Genomic DNA, 17,970 nt, shown 5'->3' on the forward strand with positions numbered 1-17,970 from the left:
TGGTCCTCCTCACAAAAAAAAAAAAAAAAGAAAAAAGGTAGCAAAAAGCAGTTTAGGAAAAGCATGACAATAAAGAATATGAAATAAGATGGTTTTTAAAAAGCCCAAATATATCAATCATGATAATAAATGTAAATATACTGTCTTAGGCCATTCGAGCTGTTTTGACAAAATATCACAGACTAGGTAGCTTATAAAAAATAGAAATTTATTTCTCACAGGTCTGGAGGCTGGAAGTCCAAGATCAAGGTGCCAGCATGGTGTAGTGAGAGCCCTCTTCCAGCTGCAGACTTCTCATTATATTCTCACACAGCAGAAGGGGCGAGGGAGCTCTGTGGGGTCTCTCTTATAAGAGCCCGAATCCCGTTCATGAGGGGTCCACCCTCAAGACCTAATCACCTCCCAAAGGCCCCAGCTACTAATACCATCACATCGTGCATAAGGATTTTAAAATATGAATTTTGGGGGGGACACAAACATTCAAACCATAGCATGCACTAAACTCATCAGTTGAAAGGAAGAAATCAGTTTGAAATTTAAAAAAAATGAGTTATGCTGTTTTCAGGAAAAATATCTATAATATACAAAGATTGAAATAAAAATATTTGAAAAAGTAAATCTGGTGTATATTCACCAAAATAAAGTAATAGTAGCTATATTAATATCACAAATGATAAACTTTAAGCTGAAAAGTGTCTTTAGAAATAGGACAAAGTAATTTCAAAATTTCCATCATTCAGGTAGACATAATAATTCTGCATTTAAGTTCAGCTAACACTATAGTCTCTAGATATGCAGGGGGAAAATGAAATTATAAGGAAAAAAATTATACATCACATTACAAGAATTCAACATATCTCTCAGTTGACCAAGGAAACAAAAACAGTAGCAAATGTATAAAACATTTAAACAAGATAATTAGTGCATGATTTAATGGGCAGATATAGAATCTGCATACAACATTTGGGAGAAACATATTGTTTTTAAACTCACATGAAACAATTACAAATATAACCATGCACAAAACCTTAAAGTCAGTCTCAACAAGTTTCAGATTCAGTATCATAAATACGATGTTTTCTGACCATGGTAGAATTTCTACTTGAGTTAAATATAAGAGAAGGTACAAAAACTACCATAGGTTTACATATAATTCATAAGTCAAAAAATTATAAAAGTGAAACTTTAAATATACCTAGAATTAAACAATAATGAAATGACTATGTATCAAATTTGTGAGATGCAATGAAATTCAGTGTTGATTCTTATATTAGAAAATAAGAAATCCTGAAAATTAAAGAGATAGACATCCAATTTAAGAAGTCACGGGAATAAAGCATACACTCAAGTAAATTATGAATGATAAAACAAAATTAATGAGATTAGAAACAAAAGTGATATTTGAAATGAAAAGTTGATTTAGTAAAGGGACTACATTAATCCTATTTTTCCAAACTGGACTGGAGATCGAACCATGTTTTGATTATCTCGTATTTACCTCATTATTGAGGGAGCAATTCCTAACCTAGGGATTATGGGGAAGGCTAAACATACAACACCAGAGAATGTGCAGATCATACTGACAGAAATTTATTAGGCACATATACTCATGGTCTTGGGGATGGAAGACATTGCACAGCACACAGGGTTATATGGGTGTTGCACTCAGGAAGAGAGTGAATAATTAGGAAGTGTAGGAGGCAGGCTTTTTAGTGTCAAAGGGTGAGGTGCTCTCTGTTTCCTAGGGGAAGATGAAATTGTCTTGTTTGAATAATTCTACAGCTTAGCAGAGAACTGAAGCCCACTATTCAGGGATAAGCAAGAACTGTGTCCATTCATTTTGACAAGGAGTATGTGGCCAGGGGACCTTACCCATGAGAGCAGAGTGGGGAGGGGAATTTGTAGTTAGGCCATTTGAGTCCCTCTCAATATTACAAGATGTCAAAGTAGCTAATAATATGGAAACTTAATTTTATACCTTATACCATGAATGCAAAAAAGATAACAAACAAATGCATAAATAAACAATAAATTGTACAAAAATAGTAAGAAATGCCATTATTTGTAAATGAAATATTACCTACATAAATATTTAAGTATAAATTACAGCAGTTAGAAACAGTAAGTTATGCAATTTTCTGGATATGAAATTATTACAAAAATAGATAAATTGCAATCAATTAGAAGATATTGTTTTAATTTTGTTTAATTTTACAATAGAAACAAAAACAATAAGAAAAATCAGAGGAAACCCAAGAAAAGATAATCAAGACATCTATAGAGATAATTACAAAAGTTTTTGACAACATGGCAGAAAGGCAAATTAGGTCAACCATCAGATTTTTTAATTTCCTTCTAAGTGTGCATTATTATATTGCCTCAATAAAAAAGCTGAAAACAATGTTTCTCACATTCCTTTGCAGTTTAGGTCTCAGAAGAGATTTAAGTTCTGCTAATCAAGTGTACCCAACTGAACTTGGACTTGAATTTGGCACAAAGTTACACTGGGAATTTGGCAGTGTGTAAGGCATTTGTTTTTGCTTTTGCATTTCTATTAGACCCAGTATGGCTCTGGAGCCAATAATTCTAGAAACAGCTGAATGGCAGTGAAGCTGGTGTTCTCTTGAAGCCAACATTTGTGGTAGCACATTCCTGATCCAGGCCAAATGGCTAATGTGGGATGATAATAAAGCCAGAGGCTAGGACTGTTGACTTCCTATGTGCTAAGTTTCTGATTATGGCAAGGGTAGAATTTCATTGGCAGGTGAATATATGATTTTGTCCAAGGAGTCATTCTGGAGATCTAGCCTAAACACTGCTCCTCTAACTCTTCTCACCGTTTGTAAGCAATTAAATCATGTTCTGCTTAAAATAGTGTGGCGGTTTCCTGCTATCTGCAACTTGACTATCACAAAACAAAGACATAATAAAGATCTAAATAAAGTCAGTGATATGCTGTTAAAAAAAAACTTTCAATATTATAAAGATATAGGTACTATTTAAATTGATAAATTCTCAGAGGCTCCCCTGGAATTTTATTCTGAATATAAAATTTATATAGAAGAATTATCTTACAAAATATCAAGATAATACAGTAAAAAATTTGTGTTGACATAGGGAAAGATAAATAAGCCAAAGTAACAGCAAATCAAAAACCGAGGAGCTCAGAAATAGGTCCTTATTTATATTCATTATATCAACAAATATTTAATTATTATTTAATGTAAGTCAAGAACTGTTCTTTAAGCTGTGAATACATTAAAGAACAAAAGAGAAAAAATGATGTGCCCTTATTTAAGTTGCATTCTGGAGTAGAGAATAAAAGAGTACACTCTCTAAATAATGAGGCAATCAATTTGAGAAAAGTGAAATTGGATTTCTACCTTGTACTATACACAGAATAACTAATACCATTTAAATTTTTTAAAAGGAGACACAAAAATACCTGTTAAAAAATGAATTAAGGTTTCAGCTCTGACATGTAAAGAGCTGGGAATCCATTATCTCATCCTTTCGATACGAAAAAGATGGAAAAACTGAAAATAAATGATTTTGTTGGACCCATGAGAGAACTGAGGTTGCAGGGAAAACTGCCACACCAAAATCTGAAGAAACATGTACATGAAGAGAGATTCAGCAACAAGATCTGCTTACTTGGGGCAGAAGCTACTAGAGCCATAAACTGGTAGAAACATTTAAATGGTAAATTGGTGAATTGAGGCTGAGTGTAGTCTAGAGTGGGAATGAGAAACCCCTGGGGGCCACAGTCTTAGAGGTACTCTCATACTGTCATGTGTTCATCATGAGGATCTGAAAAAAATCCCTTTAGGACTTTGGCAAGGGAAGGGGAAGAGTAGCCATTTTGAAATATGTCCAGAGCCTTCTGCATAACAAACAACTACTCTCCAGGGAAAGGCATTACCTAAACACAATTCTGAAACATAATCCGAGCCCCTCCCAGCTTTCTTTTCTAACATAAAGGGAAAACAAAAACATAGTCATCAGGGGTAAGTGCTTTAAGGAAATTGATTGGGAACCATGCAATAAAAAATTAGAAGTGGAGGCAGGAAGATTAAAGCTAACCATTGGAGAAACACTTGTGTGGTCACCAGAAAAATGGGCCACTAAAAGACTGAAATATAATTGGAAGAACATGCTGCTCCCCCACGCTTCACCTAACACCAAAAAGGTTCTAGGATAATAACAACGAATTAAAGCTGAACGAATGGAAAGACACAGACTCAAGATCTAGGCAAGCTCAAAAGTCAAGAGAGGAGACAAAAACAAGGACACTAGAGGAATCTGAAGCCTCTGGTAACTAGAGCTTCATCAAACAATAGCCAAAGTCCAAACTCTAACCAGAAAAACATATATCCTCACACTAAATGACTTTTTACTTAAATTCCTACTATGATACACCATGTCCAGCTTTCCAAAAATTATAAGGCATATTAAAAAGGGAGAAAAAATACATGCTAATGAAACAAAGCAGTCATCAGAACCAGATTAAAATATGATATGAATGTTGGAATTATCAGATAGGGAAATTAAAATAACTATGATTAATATGTTAAGAGCTTTAATGAAAAAAATAGATAGCATACAAGAATTATGGTTAATGTACACAGAAAAATGCAAACTCTAAGAAAGAATCAAAAGGAAATGCTAGAAATAAAAATCAAAGTAAAAGAAAATACTTTTGATGCATTTTATTTGTGGACTTGAAACAGCCAAAGATAGAAGCCCATAGATGGAAGGTAGGTCAATAGAAAATTCTGAAATTGAAAGGCAAAAAAAAAGAAGAGATGGGCCGGTCTGGTGGCGCAAGCAGTTAAGTGCATGTGCTCCACTGCGGTGGCCTGAGGTTCACCTATTTTAGATCCACACGCACCACTTGTCAAGCTGTGCTGTGGCGGCGTCCCATATAAGGTAGAGGATGATGGGCACGGATGGTAGCCCAGGGCCAGTCTTCCTCAGCAAAAAAAAAAAAAAAAAGAGGAGGATTGGCATTGGATGTTAGCTCAGGACTGGTCCTCCTCACAAAAAAAAAAAAAAAAGAGAGAGAGAGAAAGAAATAGAATAGAGTCTCCAGTAACTATGGGACAATATTAAAATGGATAACATATGAATAATGGGAATACCAGAAATAGAAGAAATAGAGAAAAAAAACAGAAGAAATATTTGCAGTAATAATGCTTAATAACTTTTCAAAGTTGATGACAGACATAAAACTACATATCCAGGAAGCTAGGAGAACACCAAGCAGGCAAAATGACTCCACAAAACATGCAGATGCATATTATATTCAAACGGCAGAAAACCAAAAATAAGGAGAAACATCTTGAAAGAAGTCAGAAGGGAAAAAAAACCCCACTATCTATAAAGGAACAAGGGTAAGAATTACAATGGATTTCTCATCAGAAACCATGCAAGTAAGGCGAGAGTAGAATAACATAGTTAAAGAGGAAAGGGAAAAAAAGCACCAACCAATGTATGAACTTATCAAAATTATCCTTCAAAAGGGAAGGAGAAATAGATTTTCTCAGAAAAACAAAAAGTAAAGACATTCATCATCAGTAGACAATTTTGAGAAACAGAAGCTCTAGAATGAATAAATCTGAAAAATACTCAAATTCACTGATAATCAGAGAAATGCAAATTTAAATAAAGAGATTCCATTACACATCCATAGGCTTAGCAAATTAAACTATTAGCAAATGTTGATGGGAACAGTGGAAGTTTTTATATCTTGAAAATGGATAAATGAATAATACCACTTTGAAAAAACTTTTGGCACCATATAATAAAATTAAAATTATATGTAACTTGTTGCAAAAATATAAAACCACGTCACTTTTCTCATTAGAATTTTTGATTAGGAAAATAGAATTTATCACAAAATTATTTTAACATGAAATAGTTTTATTATTGTTGTTTTGAAATAAATTATTATTTTATAAAATTATCAGTTTTAATTTCTAATACATTAAATATTTATAGTTATAATCCACATGAACTGACAATACTTGGGATGCTCATTAATTTTTAAGAACATGAATGGATCTTAAGATCAAAAAAAATTTGGGAATTGGTTTCCAAGATTAATCCTTCTGTACGTATACAAGAGAGCATGTACCAGAAATTATGTTAATACATGGCAATAGTGAAAAGTTGAAAGAAATCTACCTAGGATTTGATAAGGGTAAATAAGTTGTGGTATATTTGAAATAGGACATAATAAAAAATGTTAAAATTTTTTGAATAATTATATAGGTACTAATATGAATATAATTGGAAAACATTAAGTAAAGTAATAAAGTTTATTAAATATGAGAAAATGGAAATTTAAACACACACACACAAACCACTCTATATACTCTTTACAGATTCTTCCCTATAATAGTCAAAAATAAAAACTGCTATAGAAAGAATGTACATTAACCACGGATTAAATTTTATTATGTTTTAAACTGAGGAAATAATATTGTTAAATGTAAATCTGATGATTGATGCAGTGATGGTTTATCATAGTATCCCCTATGGTTTGAAATGTTATAAAATATAAACTGGTATGTTTGAGAGGTGTGTGTGTCTGTGTTCGTGTGACTTAAAGTTATAGATTAAAATTGGAATAATTTTTAACATCATGGGAATTACTAAGAATGGTGCAAAATTGAGAATATATAACAAAAAAAATCCTCATCTCTATAAAAAACAATTCACATTCAGTGATGGGTAGACTAGTTAGTCAAAACCAATGGTGCTGCTAACCTAGAATATCTAGGCAAAATATTAATAATATCTGTTTGAAAACACTGGAAACTTCCCAAGGCAGTAAGGAATTACAGTTGTAAACTCCAAGAATGGACAGAAACACTGAATGAGCTTGGCATCTTTTCACTTTAAAGGCACTTTCAGATCATGTGTGCAGTGATTAAGAGGCTGAGATGTAGACAAAGATTTTGATGGGCAGAGAGAGACACTAGATTTATATTTCGTAAAAAACATTCCGCTGGAGGGTCCGTGTGGCGCCCAGCAGCAGCGGCAGTGGCGGGCTCCTGTGCTAGAGTGTGGGACCCGACCTGGAGACTGTGGGGGGAGGCTCCTCGTGGCCAGACCCGGCACTCAGCGACCGGACCTGGGGATCCTCCAGGGGACGAGAGGCAGAAGAGCGACTCGGGAACAAATGTGGGAGAGGAAGCGGCGGCAGTGACACCGGGCTGTGGGTGGTGACAGCAGGTCTGAGAGTGACATCAGCATCATGGCGGAGTGAGCTTTCCCATAAAATCCCCCCCCCATAATATACAACAGAAGAAACAGTCACAGACCAACAACGGAATCCTAGACAGCAAAAAGCGAGATCAGAAAGATCCACACTGCAGCACATCTGAGAGTGGAACGTGCTGGGCCCCGGAGGAAGTGAGGAGAGGTAAGGAGAACTCCTCTCTCTCCTCATCAGATCAGTGATCCCGGTCCATGCGGCTCCCAGAGAGGGGGGAGGGGTGGCCCTCTGCGGGGAAATGGTAGCTCCTCGGGCTCTCTCAGCCAGTGGGAAACTCCCGCACAGAGGACTCAGAACTACTACGGGGTACCATCAACATCTGAGCACCCCAGGAGAGCAGATAACGAGGGGCAAAGGGGAAGCCCCTCATGCCAGGGACCCAGCAGGCAAAAGAGAGAGCCCTCCCCCCCCCCTGCAAGCTGGACCCTGCAGCTCAGCCAACCAGGTCAGACCCAGGGACCGGGGGATCGCAGCAAACAGCTGTGGCAGACTGCAGGGGGGTCAGATTACACAACCCTTTACACCCACACAGTGGTGGCGGGTGGAAATTGCAACCAGATATTTTCAGGATGAGGAAAAACTAAGCCAATACAGGAACCACAATGCAAAGGTACATGAAATCACCAGACCGGAAGGAAAATGACAAGCACCTAAAAACCAACCCTGAAGACACAGAAATCCATAACCTAAATGACAGAGATTTCAAAATAGCTATTATAAAAAAAGCTCAATGAAATATGAGACAACACAGACAAACAATTCAATGAGATTAGGAGTTTCTTCACAAAAGAAATTGAAATCATAAAGAAAAACCAATCAGTGCTGATGAAGATGAAGAATACAATGGAGGAGATAAAGGAGAACCTGGAATCTTTAAAGAACAGAGCGGACAATATGGAGGAAAGAATTAGCATTACAGAGGATAGGAATACAGATATGCTCCAGATGGAAGAAGAGCGAGAACTAACGCTAAAAAGAAATGAAGAAAGTCTCCGAGAAATGTCTGACTCTATTAAGAAATGTAACATAAGAATTATAGGTATTCCTGAGGGAGAAGAGAGGGAAAGAGAAGCAGAGAGCCTATTCAAGGAAATAATAGCTAAGAAATTCCCAAATCTGGGGAACGAGCAGGAAACACCAGTAAGCGAAGCCAACAGGTCACTTAAATACGTCAACAGGCAAAGGCCCACTCCACGACATCTAGTGGTAAGGCTGGCTAAGTCAATGACAAAGAAACAATATTAAGGGCAGCTAGACAAAAACAAAAAATAACGTACAGAGAAACTCCCATCAGGCTCTAGCAGATGTCTCAACAGAAACTTGACAGGCTAGGAAAGACTGGAATGATATATTCAAAATACTAAAAGACAAACAAAAACTTTCAGCCAAGAATACTCTATCCAGCAAAAATATCCTTCAAACATGATGGAGAAATAGTAACTTTCCCAGATAAACGAAAGCTAAGAGAGTTCATGGCCATGAGACCCCCACTACAAGAAATACTCAAGAAGGCCCTCAGGCCTGAACAAAAGAAGAGAAAGGGAATACAAAGCTTGGAGCAAGGAGAAAAATAGGTAGAGAAGCTCAGAAAAATAGATCTTTAACAGAATAGATTAGCAACCACCTAAATACCAAAATCAAAGATCAAAGGAAGCATTTCACCAAAAATAAATTTAACCTCATCACTGTAAACACACACCTACAACACAAGATAGAATAAGGTATAACAAGAACGACTTAGAAGGGGAAGAGAAAGGTGATTGAATTGACTTAGTATAAGGAAATAGGAGGCGATCAGATAATGGAATATCTCATACACAAGATTTTTTACACAAACATCACGGTAACCACCCAACAAATAATCAAAACAAAATCACATATGATAAACAAAGAGAAAACTAGAAGAGTCATAATACAGAACAACCAAACTGAATTGGCAGTCTGAAACAAATGGGACAAGAAACAAAGGAAATGCAAAAGAAGCAGAAAATAAGCGACAAAAAAGCAACATTAAGCCCTCATATATCAATAATTACCCTAAATGTAAATGGATTGAACTCTCGAATCAAATGATACAGAGTGGCAGGATGGATTAAAAAGCAAGAACCAACAATATACTGCCTCCAGGAAACACATCTCAGCTCTAAAGACAAGCACAGGCTCAGAGTGAAAGGATGGAAGAAAATACTCCAAGCTAATTGCAAACAAAAGAAAGCAGGTGTTGCCATACTCATATCAGACAAAGTAGACTTCAAGACAAAACAGGTTAAGAGAAACAAAGAAGGGAAATATATAATGATAGAAGGGACACTCCACCAAGAAGACATATCACTTATAAATATATATGCACCCAACATAGGAGCACCAATGTACATAAAGCAACTATTAACAAACCTAAAAGGAGACATTAACAACAACAAAATAATAGTAGGGGCTCTTAATACCCCACTTACATCAACGGATAGATCATCCATACAAAAAGTCAATAAAGAAATAGTAGACTTAAATGAAAAACTGGACGAGATGGACCTGGTAGACGTATACAGAGCAATCCATCCAAAAACAGCTGACTACACATTCTTCTCAAGCGCACATGGAACATTCTCAAGGATAGACCATATGTTGGGAAACAAAGCAAGCCTCAATAAGTTTAAGAAGATTGAAATCATAACAAGCATCTTTTCAGACCATAATGCTATGAAACGGGAAAAGAACCATGAAAAAAAAAAACTGGGAAAGTGACAAAAATGTGGACATTAAACAACATGCTGCTGAACAACCAATGGATCATTGATGAAATTAAAGGAGAAATCAAAAACTATCTGGAAACAAATGAAAATGAAAATATGCCATACCAAACCATATGAGATGCAGCAAAAGCAGTCCTGAGAGGGAAACTCATAGCAATACAAGCCCACCTTAACAAACAAGAAAAAGCCCAAATAAGCAACTTCAAATTACACCTAACAGAACTAGAAAAAGAAGAACACACAAAGCCCAAAGGAAGCAGAGGGAGAGAAATAATAAAAATCAGAGCAGAAATAAGTGAAATTGAGACCAAAAAAATAGTAGAAAGGATTAATTAAACAAAGAATTGTCTCTTTGAGAAGATAAACAAAAGCCACAAACCCTTAGCCAGGCTTACTAAGAAAAAAAGAGAAAAGGCTCAAGTAAATAAAATTAGAAATCAAAGAGGATAAATTACAATGGATACCACGGTAATACAAAGAATTATAAGAGAATACTATAAGAAATTATATGCCAACAAATTGGACAATCTAGAAGAAATGGATAAATTCTTAGACTCATACAACCTCCCAAAACTGAACCAAGAAGAAATGGAGAATCTGAATAGACCAATCACAAGCAAAGAGATTGAAATAGTAATCAAAAACCTCCCAAAAAATAAAAGTCCAGGACCAGATGGCTTCTCTGGTGAATTTTACCAAACAGTCAAAGAAGATTTAATACCCATCCTTCTCAAACTATTCCAAAAAATAGAGGAAGATGGAACACTTCCTAAATCATTCTACGAGGTCAACATCACCCTGATACCAAAGGCAGACAAAGACAACACAAAGAAGGAAAATTACAGGCCAATATCGCTGATGAACATTGATGCAAAAATCCTCAACAAAATATTGGCAAACCAAATACAGCAATACATTTAAAAGATCATACGCCATGATCAAATGGGATTTATACCAGGGATGAGGGGATGGTTCAACATCTACAAATCAATCAATGTGATACACCACATCAACAAAACAAAGAAAAAAACCACATGGTCATCTCAATAGACGCAGAGAAGGCATTTGACAAGATACAACATCCATTTATGGTAAAAACTCTCAACAAAATGGGAATAGAAGGAAAGTACGTCAACATAATAAAGGCTATTTATGACAAACCCACAGCCAACATCATGCTCAACGAGGAAAGACTGAAAGCCATTCCTCTGAGAACAGGAATGAGGCAGGGCTGCCCACTCTCACCACTCCTATTCAACATAGTACTGGAGGTTTTGGCCAGAGCAATTAGGAAAGAAAAAGAAATAAAAGGAATCCAAACAGGCAAGGAAGAAGTGAAACTCTCACTATTTGCAGATGATATGATTTTATATATAGAAAACCCTAAAGAATCCACTGGAAAACTATTGGAAATAATCAACAACTACAGCAAAGTTGCAGGGTACAAAATCAGTCTACAAAAATCAGTTGCATTTCTGTATGCTAATAACGAACTAACAGAAAGAGAGCTCAAAAAAATAATACCATTTACAATTGCATCAAAAAGAATAAAATATCTAGGAATAAATCTTCCAAGGAGGTAAAAGACCTATACAATGAAAACTACAACACATTATTGAAAGAAATCAATGATGACATAAAGAAATGGAAAGATATCCCATGCACGTGGATTGGAAGAATAAACATAGTTAAAATGTCTATATTACCTAAAGCAATCTACATATTCAATGCAATCCCAATCAGAATCCCAATGACATTCTTCATGAAAATAGAAAAAGGAATACTAAAATTCATATGGGGCAACAAAAGACCCCAAATAGCTAAAGCAATCCTAAGAAAAAAGAACAAAGCAGGAGGCATCTCAATCCCTGACTTCAAAACATACTACAAAGCAATAGTAACCAAAACAGCATGGTACTGGTACAAAAACAGACACACAGATCAATGGAACAGAATTGAAAGCCCAGAAATAAAACCACACATATACAGACAGCTAATTTTCGACAAAGGAGCCAAGAACACACAATGGAGAAAGGAAAGTCTCTTCAATAAATATTGTTGGGAAAACTGGACAGCCACGTGCAAAAAAATGAAATTGGACCATCTGCTATTGCCATTCACAAAAATCAACTCAAAATGGATCAAAGACCTGAAGATGAGACCTGAAACTATAAAACTCCTAGAAGAAAATATAGGCAACACACTATTTGACATTGGTCATAAAGGAATCTTTTCGGATGACATGACTACCCAGACTAGGGAAACTAAAAAAAAAACAAACCAGTGGGACTTTATCAGATTAAAGATCTTCTACAAGACAAACGAAACCAGAATCAAGATAAACAGACAAGCCACCAGCTGGGAGAGAGTATTTGTAAAACATACATCTGACAAGGGATTTATCTCCATAATATATAAAGAACGCACACAACTGAACAACGAAAAAACAACCCGATCAAAAAATGGACAGAGGAAATGAATAGACACTTCTCCAAAGAAGAGATACAGATGGCCAATAGGCACATGAAAAGATGTTCAACATCACTAACCATCAGGGAAATGCAAATCAAAACAACACTAAGATATCACCTCACACCCGTTAGAATGGCTATAATCACCAAGACAAAAAGCAACAAACGTTGGAGAGGATGTGGAGAAACAGGAACCCTCATACACAGCTGGTGGGAAGGCAAACTGGTGCAGCCTCTATGGAAAATGGTATGGAGATTCCTCAAAGAATTAAAAATAGAGACGCCCTATGATCCAGCCATCCCACTACTGGGAATCTATCCAACAAACCCGAAATCAGCAATCCAAAGAGGCTTATGCACCCCTATGTTCATTGCAGCATTATTCACCATAACCAAGAAGTGGAAGAAACCCAAGTGTCCCTCGACTGACGATTGGATCAAGAAGATGTGGTATATATATACAATGGAATACTACTCCGCCATAAAAAAAAGACAAAATCGTCCCATTTGCAACAACATGGGTGGGCCTGGAGGGTATTATGTTAAGTGAAGTAAGCCTGAAAGAGAAAGACAAACACTGTATGATCTCACTCATATGTGGAATATAAACCAACACATGGACAGAGAAAACTGTATTGTGGTTACCAGGGGCAATGGGGGTGGGAGGGGGTGGGCACAAGGGGTGAAGGGAGACATATATATGGTGATGGACAAACAAAAATGTACAACCCAAAATTTCACAATGTTAAAAACTATTAAAACATCAATAAAAATAAATCAATTAAAAAAAAAAAGTTCCCCTGTAAGCACTCCAGGATTTGGATTGGATCCCTAAAGGACTACATTCAAGAAATAAGAGTATACCATAGAGGATCTAGCCCTCACAAAACATAAATCACAGCTTTGAAACATCTTAATTCCAGATTGATTTTAGGGACTCTGGGATTGCCTGTGTTCAGTTACTAGCCACAAAAAAAATATAAATAAATTATGGGTGAATATAACATCATACAGAACCTCAAATAATCTCTACATTTTTATATGAAATGTCAAGCAATCAAACAAAAATAGGCATATGCACACAACAATGTGAACAACCGAGAAAAACTATTATAAAAATATTTTATAGAGGCCGGCCGGTTGAGTAAACGGTTAAGTGCACATGCTCCGCTGCGGAAGCCTGGGGTTCGCTGGTTCAGATCCTGGGCGCACACCCACGCACCACTTGGCAAACCATGCTGTGGCGGCGTCCCATTTAAAGTGGAGGAAAATGGGCATGGCTGTTAGCCCAGGACCAGTCTTCCTCAGCAAAAAGGGGAGGATTGGCAGATGTTAGCTCAGGGCTGATCTTCCTCACAAAAAAATATATATATGTATTTTATAATGTTTAAAAAGAAGGAAATTTATGGAGCTTCCAACTAATGGGGTTATTTGATATAAACATTCTAACATCTATATTTTATATGTGCAAGAATAGAAAAGTACAAGTTTTAGAATTTTTTCAGAGGAAGGAAAGCTTTGAATTAGAAATTCTAGAACCAAAAATACAACAATTAAAATTAAAGGCTTAGCTGCTAGATTTAATAGCTGAATAGACATGAATGGTAAGAGATTTGGTGAACTGTGAATAGGACATGAGAAAATATTCTAAATGAACCTGCAAAACACAAAAGTGTAGAAATACGGGAACATGTATAACAGGAAAATAGAGAGTGGAAAAAAGCTACAGTTAAAGAGAAAATTTTCCAAAATGAGTCAAGACATTAAGCCACAGGATTTAAAAACAATATACAAAGGACAAAGTGATAAATTTAAAAGTAACAGGCACATTGTATTTTTAAACATTAAAGACAAATCTTAAAAGAAACTAATCTTTGTTCAAAGAAAAAACAACAAGCTAATTTCTTCAATGAAATCATAACAGCAGAAGATAATGGACAGATAACTTTCAAGCGCTGTAAGAAAACAACTGCCGACATAGAACCATATGCCCAACTAAACTGTAATTCTAAAATGAAAGTGAAAAAAACACATTTTTGGTAAAAGAAAATTTAAGAGAGCCATCATTAGATCTGCCAGAGAGGAATAAAACAGTTATTAGAAGGAAACAAAACTGTAATTACTTGCAAACCTTCTGATTGCATACATTGAAAATTCAACAAAAACAAATTATTTTACATACTATTAGAATTAATGAATCAATTTAGCAGGGGTGATTTGTATAAGGTAAATGTACAAATTGTGCACATACGGAACAAATGAATAGAAAATGAAGTCTAAAATATTTACTTTTCATAGTATTTAAACCCTCAAATATTTAGAAATAAAACAAAATGTATCCAAGATCTCTACACAGAAAACTATATAACATTACTGCAAGAAAGAAAAAAGGACCTGAATAAAATATAACAATATATAGATTGAAAGACATAATATTGTAATAATCTCTATTCAACTCCAAATGACTCCAATATTATTTTAACGAATACAGTTCTTATGCTGTGACAGTCACTGTTCTACACGCTTTACAAAAATTGACTTATTCATTTTGCATAACAACCCAATGGCATTGGTAGTATTGGTATTCTTATATTGTAATGAGAAAATTGGAGCACAGAGATTTTTAAAATCTTGTCCATCACATAGAATATTTGAAGGTATGTATGTGCATATATACATAATTATATGTGTGTATACATATATGTGTGTGTATGTGTGTGCATGCATGTTTCCAGTGAGTGAAGAACCACATATACGATGATGGTCCCATAAGATTAGTATCATAGAGCCTAGGTGTGTAGTAGGCTATACCATACAGGTTTGTGTAACGCACTCTATGATGTTTGCACGACAAAATCACCTAACAACACATTTCTCAAAACATATCCCATTGATAAGCAATGCATGACTGCATATATTTTTTCATGAAACCAAAGATAAAAATGGTGAAGTTGATTTGATCACTGTAAGATTATTAGTTTTTAATCAATAAAAATAATTATTAAATTAAGTCAAACGTTTCAAGATAATTACTGATATATTGATTTAAAAAATTTACCATTTGTAGGGCCGGCCCCATGGCTTAGTGGTTAAGTGCACGCGCTCTGCTGCTGGTGGCCCGAGTTCGGATCCCGGGCGCACGCCGACGCGCTTCTTCTCCGGCCGTGCTGAGGCCGCGTCCCACATACAGCAGCTGGAAGGATGTGCAGCTATGACATACAACTATCTACTGGGGCTTTGGGGGAAAAAAATAAATAAAATTACATAAAAAAAAATTAACATTTGTTTAAAATCAGAAAAATTGCAATAGAAGAAATAAAATTCAAAGTAAAGCAATTTACAATGCAAGAAATATAAATAATGAATGAATATTTGAATTATTTTTCCCTTCTTATAATCAATGAAATGCATATACATAAAAATAATATATGCTATTGTACTTGAACTTTTTAGATTATAAATAATAATAATATCCAACATTTTATAGCATTTGGAAAACAGATATTCTCTTGCCAAATTTAAGCAATCTTTATGAATGACAATTTTAATACATATTCATAACTGTAATAAATGTACAAATCTTTAGTCTTAGAAATTCCACTTCAAGCAATAAAGAATATATCAAAGGTATGACCAAATATGCATACATAAACATATTCACTGGAGCATTATTTATAATGGAAAATGGAGAAAATGAACTCAATCCTCAATTATAGTGGGTTGACTAAGTAAGTTAAGGTATATTTCTATGTTGACATAATGTGAGTTCTGATAAATTATGCTTTGCATGTACGTCTGTTGACAGAGAGATATTCATAATATATTCTTAATTTTTTTTTTTGTTTTTTGCCGAGGAAAATTCACCCTGAGCTAACATCTGTTGCCAATATTCCTCTATTTTGTATGTGAGCTGCTGTCACAGCATGGCCACTAATAGATGAGTGGTATACATCTGCTCCCAGGAAACAAACCTGGCCCACCGAAGCGGAGGGCGCCAAACTCAACCCCTAGGCCATCAGGGCTGGCCCAATATATTATTAATTTTAAACAAAGTTAAGGAGTATACATTTTATAATACAACTTTTATTTAAAATGTATTTATATTTATATTGTCATGCAAGTCCCTCTCACTCATCCTCCATAGCCTGCCTCAGTCAACTATCTACACCATTCTTTCCATGTTGCTGTCCTATCGCCTGAGCTAGCAGATTTAAAAAAGAGATACCCAGGGGCCAGCCCTGTGGCATAGTGGTTAGGTGCATGCCCTGCCCTACCGGCGGCCCGGGTTTGGATCCCAGGTGCACACTGACGCACCGCTTGTCCGGCCATACTGAGGCCGCAAGCCACATACAGCAACTAGAAGGATGTGGAACATAGAACTATCTACTGGGGCTTTGGGGAGAGAAAGGGAAAAAAAGGAGGAGGATTGGCAATAGATGTTACCAAGGGCCGGTCTTAGCAAAAAGAGGAGGATTGGCATGGATTTTAGCTCAGGGCTGATCTTCCTCACAAAAAAAAAAAAAAAAGAGAGAGAGAGATACCCAAGGGTTAGGGCTTCTCAGCTTGGGTTCTCCTTAATGAGTTTGACTCTCAGATCAGCACCTATTAGTTTCATGAAAATTTCTTCAACAATGTGGTTTTGCACCCCGAAATGTGACTTGTTCCAGCAATATATGACTCATTTTAAATATTATTACCATGTTGTTTGGGCAATTCAGAGAAAAGCCGTTAATATTATCAGATTATTGGAATGGATTTTTAGAGGGCTATAAAGAATTTCTATAACAGTATCCCAGCAGTGCAAGTTCTAGTTCTATTTTTACGAATAGAAACTGCAGAATAAACTCTCATAAGATAGAAAGTATGGCTAACAATGATGTGAAGCATATGATATATAATAAAATAGACTTGTGTACTGAGATTACCTATATTTGTACATAGTAAAAATAAGTTAAACTGCTGTGACAAATTGAACTGACTTATAAACTCAACTTATAAAAGAAAAATTACTTTTTTCCTAAACATATTTTGTCTGTGGCAACCAACTAAATGGGTCACCAAAAGCTATCCTGTGCCATAATATTTGATTCAGTGATTATATATATTAAACTCTGATGTGCCGAAATGAGCGTTGAGACTGTAAAAAAACGAAACTGTTAAACATAAGAAAAAAGATAAAAATCACCACTTCATCTTTCTTGGGACACGTCTTTTCAGTTTAGTACATAATTAGCAAATGAATACTATGTGTGTCATTGTTTAGTTCAACCAGAAAAACACACAAAAATAGTGAAATCCATAAAAAAGATCACAAGATGTTTATCTCAAATGGTTAAGAAGTTATAATCCAACTTTCCATTACTTTCCCTTTAAGGCTTTCATCTAACATCAATTTTGTGGTAATGATTCTAAACTTGAGGAACACACTCAAGTAGCAGGTTAGGTAAACTGTTGTAATTATATATCT

This window comes from Diceros bicornis, chromosome 4 (genome assembly GCF_020826845.1).
Source record: "Diceros bicornis minor isolate mBicDic1 chromosome 4, mDicBic1.mat.cur, whole genome shotgun sequence".
Taxonomy (NCBI): Eukaryota; Metazoa; Chordata; class Mammalia; order Perissodactyla; family Rhinocerotidae; genus Diceros; species Diceros bicornis.